The 6,857-nt window shown below is 42.9% G+C and overlaps 1 long non-coding RNA gene across 1 annotated transcript; it reads right to left on the bottom strand.

Annotated features, from left to right (window-relative positions):
* Positions 1-4,130: 4,130 nt before the first annotated feature.
* Positions 4,131-6,604, bottom strand: LOC137469675 (uncharacterized). Its single transcript, XR_010996642.1, has 2 exons — positions 6,137-6,604; positions 4,131-6,019 (listed from the first exon to the last, which is right to left on the bottom strand). It is a non-coding gene; the product is annotated as an uncharacterized lncRNA (long non-coding RNA).
* Between the last annotated feature and the right edge of the window lie 253 nt (positions 6,605-6,857).

The raw sequence follows: 6,857 nt of genomic DNA, 5'->3' as shown, positions 1-6,857 counted from the left end.
GGCTCTGATCCTAGTTTGGGATGGGATGACTTACTCTCTAGAAATTGCTCTCTACTGTAGTCTCTGCTCTGTGGCTCTGATCCTAGTTTGGGATGGAATGACTTACTCTCTAGAAGTTGCTCTCTACTGTAGTCTCTGCTCTGTGGCTCTGATCCTAGTTTGGGATGGGTTGACTTACTCTCTAGAAATTGCTCTCTACTGTAGTCTCTGCTCTGTGGCTCTGATCCTCCTCTGATGGGAATAACTTCCAGGTGCAAGCCAGGTTTGGTTCAGATGAAACTCCAAGTGATACAAAGAGCTGATGGGTAAAGCAATCAAAATGCTGCTGAGGAGCATAATACCGTCAGGAAACTGAAGAATGTGTGCAGGGAGGAATGACAGTGGGACACGATTATGTGAACTACGGCTGTCCTAGTACAAGGAGCTTTGCTGTTTGTCCACAAAAGGACGAAATACCTCTGAATTTACTGTCTAGGAGATACCTGTACTCCTTTCCAGTCCCCTGGGGGCACCTGCACAACTTGTGTGTATTTAAGAAATTCCCTAGTGACTTCTAGGCTTACTGAATAACTGTAGGAAAATCCATGAATCCATATTTTGTTAGTACTCCTGTCAGTCTGCACAAATTTCAAAATGAAGCTGTGCCTGTTGCCTGTGAGCTAACCTTTGGAGATAAGTTTTAAAGTAGAGTGGAGAAAGAAACAAATTCCCCAGCCCCCTGTTTCTTATGTAGTGAGCAAAATGGTTGGCTTTTGTTTTGGAAGGAGACCTACCAATCGAGCTGAGAGGGACAGAAATGAAGGGACATGAAGGCGCTGCTCAAAGTGGAGGCTGAGCCTCAGCTGCTCTGTCAGAATATGAGTCATGTTTTTATTTGTGTTTTTCTGAGCCTCAATTGAGAAAGCTTGTATAAGAAATTTTACAGCCCTTGACATCACTCTGCACTTTTGCAAGACAATAGCCTGACATTTTGCCTTAGGTGTTGGATTAAATAGTAACTGGAGATTGTGCAAATACTTCTCTTAGCCACTATTATCATGCCAAGGTCTTGCGCAAACTGGGGACTTCTGTGGCTGGGGTGGTTACTCTAACGCGTGACATTAAGATAGCAGCTCTATATGTCTGTCTGCATCACTGTTGGCTGGCTTTTCTTTGAAACCACCAGTAGAAAGCCCACATAGGAGGACCTGAGGGAAGAACCACATCCTTACCAGAAATGCTTGCCATCAGGGTGAATCTGGGTGGTACACAGGGCCCATAGTGAGCAAAGGTGAGCTGCAAGCGCACCACCCTCCTGCTGTACACCAGCATTTTGGCACAAGCATATCACTGGTTTTGGTTCTCTGGGGTGTCACACTCCAGTAAGCAAGGCAATGAAAAAGAACATAGACTTCTGCATAAATGTGCTTGTACTGTTGTGTCCTATATTTCCTTTAAATTACCCTCTCCTAAACTCTGTCTGTAAGAGCAAAGGGCATTGAGACTCTAAGAGCAAACAAACTTGCATTTCTCAACCTTGTGCTAATAGTTGCAAGCCTGAAATAATTTGGGGATTTTTTGCTTACACAACAGCTGAGGTCTGTTGGGTGAAGAATGAGTTCCACGTGTTTTGATGCCTTATGGATATGCTCTCAGAAAAAATTTTATCCTTTTAGGACCATTGTTTTTCCCTTCACACACCCCTGCAGTGGTTTATTAGCTTTAATGAAATAATCTCACCATCTCTTTTCAAGCTGCAATAGTAGGAATGTGGCAGCAGCAGTCCACTTAGTGGGTAAAATATGAATGCAGAGACAGCAGAGCTCTGTTCCCCTTTTAGCTGCCCACTTGCTCTCCAGCTGCTGACTTTTGGCTCTTGCATGGTGGTGTCTTGTGACCTCTTTTCCTCACAGTTGCCTTACAGTGCTAATGTGAGCCACTGTGGGTGATCATTTCAAATTTATCATACAACTCACCCAGGCAAAAAAAAAAAAGTTCAATGTCTTTGCCTCTGTGCTGAGGTTCTTCTCTTCTGGTTGTCCAAGCTGGGGGACCTGCTCAAGCCCCTTGTACAGAAATGAGAAGCACAGAGATCTGTGTGCATGAGACAGGTCTGGAACTCTCCCGACTGTGCTCCTTAACACCAGAGCTGAGAGACAGCTCTGTGCCCCAAGCAGAAGGCATGGTCCTTGCAGATCACAGGATCCAGCGGGAGGGAGCAGGTTTGGAAAGGAGCGACCTGACATGTAGGAGGCTCAGCTTTCTGCATCCCTTGGTTGACTGTATTAAGGAGAGCAGATGTTTTGAAAGGTGACTGAATTTCCTTGCTGAGATGATCCTCAATGAAAAGGAAAGGGACAAGCAGCAGGAAGAAAAGGGGGTTGGAGACTATGGTCATACCACTGAAAAAGAGAGGGCACCTGAAATGTGAGTCTTTAGTAATGTGGTGTCCTTAGGAAGGAGGTAGAAATCAACCAGAAAGCTTTGGTAGCAATATGTCTCTGTTTGAGCCAGTCTGAAGAAGGTTAGATGGTGGGCGTGCTAGATGTGCTCCTTTACCCCTGTTGACTTTAGAGGGTTGTTAGCTTGTATTCAGAAACAGCTGGGAAGAAAGAGAAGATATGATGGGAGTAGGAGTGGGTGTACAACAGTGTGGCTGCATACACCCTACCTGCTAGAAAGAAACCCCATTTAAAAAATCATGTTAGTCTGGCTAACTGTATGTCCCATGAAGCTAGGACTGTTTGATTCTAACTGGGCTTGCCTCCTTCTAATTCTGTTTTTCTGGTCGCATCTCCTGGCCTGGAATGTGGCTGCAGCCTCAAAGCACTGCTGGGGCTGCAAGAGCCCCTTCGGGGTCTCCTTTTCAGCCTCCTGCCAAAGCCAGGCAGCTCTGGGATGGGATGGGCTGCTCAGGGCTTGGTCCACTTGGTGCTGCAACACAAACACATGAGGACATGCAGCAGAGTTTTAGATGTAAAGGCTTACAGATGTTTAAAGGTGAATCACCAGGACTGTCTTAGACAAGGTACCAGCAGCGAGTACACCCTACAGTGTACAGCCCTCTGCAAGGGTATCTGCCTCTACCTATGACAGTAGGAAGAAAGTGAAAAAAATCCCCTTTCTTGAACCTTCTGCCCTCTTGGTCCGTGGATATGGCACTTGGGGACATGGTTTAGAGGTGTTGCTGGGCTAAAGGCTGGACTCAATGATCTTAGAGGTCACTTCCCCAGCCTTAATGATTTTAGGATTCTATGTGACCTCCACAAGAGGCAAGCAATGTCCACTCCTTTTCATTTGGCCTAAAACCCAAGGGTCTGTTAGTCAGCTTATCAAAACATTGAAGAGAAGCTTTCAAGAACCTCATGATATAGTTGATAAGATTTTGTATCAATTTAGCTTGTGGTTTAAAAAATGCTGTGGGTAAGAAAATAGGAAGAAAAACTGTACCAGATTAGGCAACTGCTTAAATCTTATTTCCCTAAATAAAAATTCCCTTCCCCTCCTAAAAATCCCAAACCCAAACCTAACAAGGAAAAACCATACCAAAAAAGAAATAACTCTCCTAGTTTCCAGGTTCTATTTCCTATAAACCATAAGTTGTTTGGTTTTGTGTTAACCTCCTTTCCCCCCTAGTTGAGCCCTGACCTTCCTTTCAATAGGGTGCAGAGACTGAAAATATGGGTCAAACCCTGCAGGCCAATAAAAAGTTTTGTCTACATCAGAGGACCCGAGGACCATTTCAGGATCAGAAATGGTTCAAATATATTTAGAGCAATGTCTGAATTTTTAGTTGATGGCTCTTATCACACCCATGAACTTAGTGAAATTCTTTCATCTTTCTAGCACAGCTGTTCATATAAAAAAGTCAGTAAGTGCAACAATGAGCAATGGGCGTGACATCATGTTCTTCACTTGTAACCAGAGAGCAGGAAAAACTTGCATTTCAACTTGCCACAAATGTCCTTGCTTCCTGTAGTTTTTAACATGTGTGCTGTAAAAAAATGTGTTTATATTCTCTTGTAAGGGAGATTTATTACTCGGCTTTATTAATATAAATTGATTAGTTCCCTTGCCATGGTAATTTCAGGTAAAATAGATATGGAGGTATATAACTGAAAGAAAAAATCCAGCTTTGTTTTTACAGAAAAACCTGTCAATCAGGAACACCCTAATCCATGGAAAAGCCAATTGTGAAAACAGTCTTGACATTTAAGTCTTGTATAGGATTTATTTTTTTTATAAGAGGCAGTGGATTTTTTCCCTGGTAAGGCATGGTGTGGTTGCAAGAATCTTACTGCATCTGCAGTCCAACAGAAAGAAAATTGCCATGGAAAATGAAACATGAAAACAACTACAGTCAGGTAGGGTTTGGTCACTTCTAGAGCTTCTCTGTGTCTTGCTTGTGACATTCATGCAGACAGCAGCTGAGCTTCCAGAGCATTGGAATGGCTTCTTAGCATGGCTTTTAGTGGAAGGTGGTTTGTTAACATTTTGGGGCTTGACAAATCTGTTTTTATGGCCAGACAACATTGCAGACTGCATGTTCTACACAGTGATAGCAACACCCCCTAACTAAAAATGCTAGGTGACAACTTGAAGGGTACTTACTATACTATTACAGAGTTTTAAGATGGGCATATTTAGTGTATGTCTGAATACCGATTAATTAGCTCAGGCACAAAAACCCCATAACACAAACTTGGTGGGAAATGTTAACTGGAGTGTTTGTATGAACCCTTACAGCAAAACTGCTATCCTGGGTGTGCAGGAGTGGGACTACCCTGCAGCCCTTGTGCAATTTTTCACCTCCACATTCCTGACACAAGTACCAGTGGAAAACTACCAATGGACAGTGGAATTTAGGAAATGTGAATAGGGAAAAAAAAAGGCCCAGTAATATGTATCAAGTAGTTTATAAATGACTATGCTATTAATTACTGCCCTGTGGTAGTGTGGGAGGTCAGCATGGTGCTTTGTTACCCTGCAATAAAATAAGTAAATGTAATAGGAGATTAATTACTTAGGTTATCTGTCCCCTTGGGAAACTTATATAATTTTTCTGTTGTAGATTTTAGCATCTAATATTAGCAATGTTTGACCCAGACTAAGCTCAGCTTCTACCAGCCCTGCACCTAAATCCTCTGCCATGGATGACTTGTGCTGTTTGCAGAGTGAAGTTCTGTTGGAAGATGAACATTTACTGCAGATTACTGCAGATCATGCCTGCACTGCCCAAGACATCCATCCTTGCCTGCTTTTGCTATTGTGCCCCAACAGGTGTGAAATGCAGGCAGAGACCAAAAGAAGCACCAAGTCTATGAAACTGCAACAGATGCAGCCCTGCAGGGCACAGAACAGGACTGGCTCTGCACTGAGGATCCAGTTTACCTGATCTGTATCAGCTTGTGAGTCATCTTTGTTGCTGAAACATAGACTTTAAAAGGTCTTGCTCCACGGCAGGTTATGGTTGACACTACAAATCAGCAATGCATAGGAGAAAAAGAACTCACCATCTTTAGAAGAATATTCAGTTATTTCCCAGCAATCCGCTATCAACCCAAGGTCACCAAGATTTAACTAACATGAGAACCACAGGAGTTAAAGTCTAGATGGCTTAAAGACCCAGACATTGTTACCTCCAACCTTTGCCCAGTACTGGAAATTTGTCCCGAAGGACATGGGAGCCTAATTTTCACAGCTGACCACAGGAAGAAAGTGGGATGCTATTTATGGTGCTGAAGGACACATGACTCACTGCCTCAGCTTCATCAAAGTGATGAATTTTAGCACAGAGTCCTTCCTCCTCCTCCCCATTGTGTGCCACCAAGTTAGAAGCTGCACACAGGAAAGACATGGACAGGGAACAGTATCTTGATGGTCCTGCTTTTCCCAGGGCAATGCTTCAGCTTCATCCTGCCCAGGCAGCTGCCTCTGATGCTGAACTGACAGCTGCCTTTGTGGATGAAAAGTGTGAGTCTATAGTCACTTCAGCTTCTCCAGGGATTGGGACATCAGAGTAGAGGGCTTTGTTTCTGACCTGTTCCAATTAGGAAAAAAAGACGGGGATTCATGCAGGACAGGGAGTTCCCACAAGTTTGAAGGGTTAGATAACAAACTAATGGCAAAGGGAGGAATGAGGAGGTTTCCTTTCTACCTGTAACTTGAAATTCTTTCTAGTGGATGGGAACGCATTTAATTTTTTTGTGTCTCCCCAGCTTCTCTGTTAGGTTCTAGCAACAGTTCTTTTCTAGCCCAGTTCTCTTCTTGCTCATGTTTTCTAAAATGCTGAGGAGAGAGTTTTGTTTATCTCCCCCTTAAGTTTGATTTCCTAGTAGAACATTATGAGCAGCCCTCCTGTGGATGTTGGAAGGGCTTTTCTTATCTTGTTTTAAACACTGTTAGTGCCAGAGATGAAGTAAACTGGCTGTACCAAAAGTATTTTCGGACATTTTAACTATTCTTGTCAATAATGATGTAGTTGAAATTAAAATCTCACTTGCTTCTGTTTGAGAGGAAGATTATTTTACCTGCTCCTTGATCCATGCCCACTGAAGCCTCTCTTATATTGGTAGGAATGGATCACAAAGGAAGAATTTGAGGATTTTTCCCCATGTTTTTTTTTTTTTTTTTTTTTTTTGTTTTAAAAATTTCAATTAAAATTTTTGCTAATAAAATTCAACTCTATTTTTTCCTCTCAGCAACACTGTACCTCATGTCTAACCACCCCAGTAGCATTTTTACCAGCCACCGAATTTTATCACTGGCTTTGCCTGTTGCAAATAAAGCCAGGGCTCTTTCTTCATGGTGGAATTGGCATGCTGCAATGTGTTTGGGCGACCTAAATCCCACCCCAAAGTTTCTCCCTAAGGTTTCCT

The sequence above is a fragment of the Anomalospiza imberbis genome, chromosome 2 (genome assembly GCF_031753505.1).
Source record: "Anomalospiza imberbis isolate Cuckoo-Finch-1a 21T00152 chromosome 2, ASM3175350v1, whole genome shotgun sequence".
Lineage (NCBI taxonomy): Eukaryota > Metazoa > Chordata > Aves > Passeriformes > Viduidae > Anomalospiza > Anomalospiza imberbis.
This window is presented reverse-complemented; position numbering and strand designations above follow the sequence as displayed.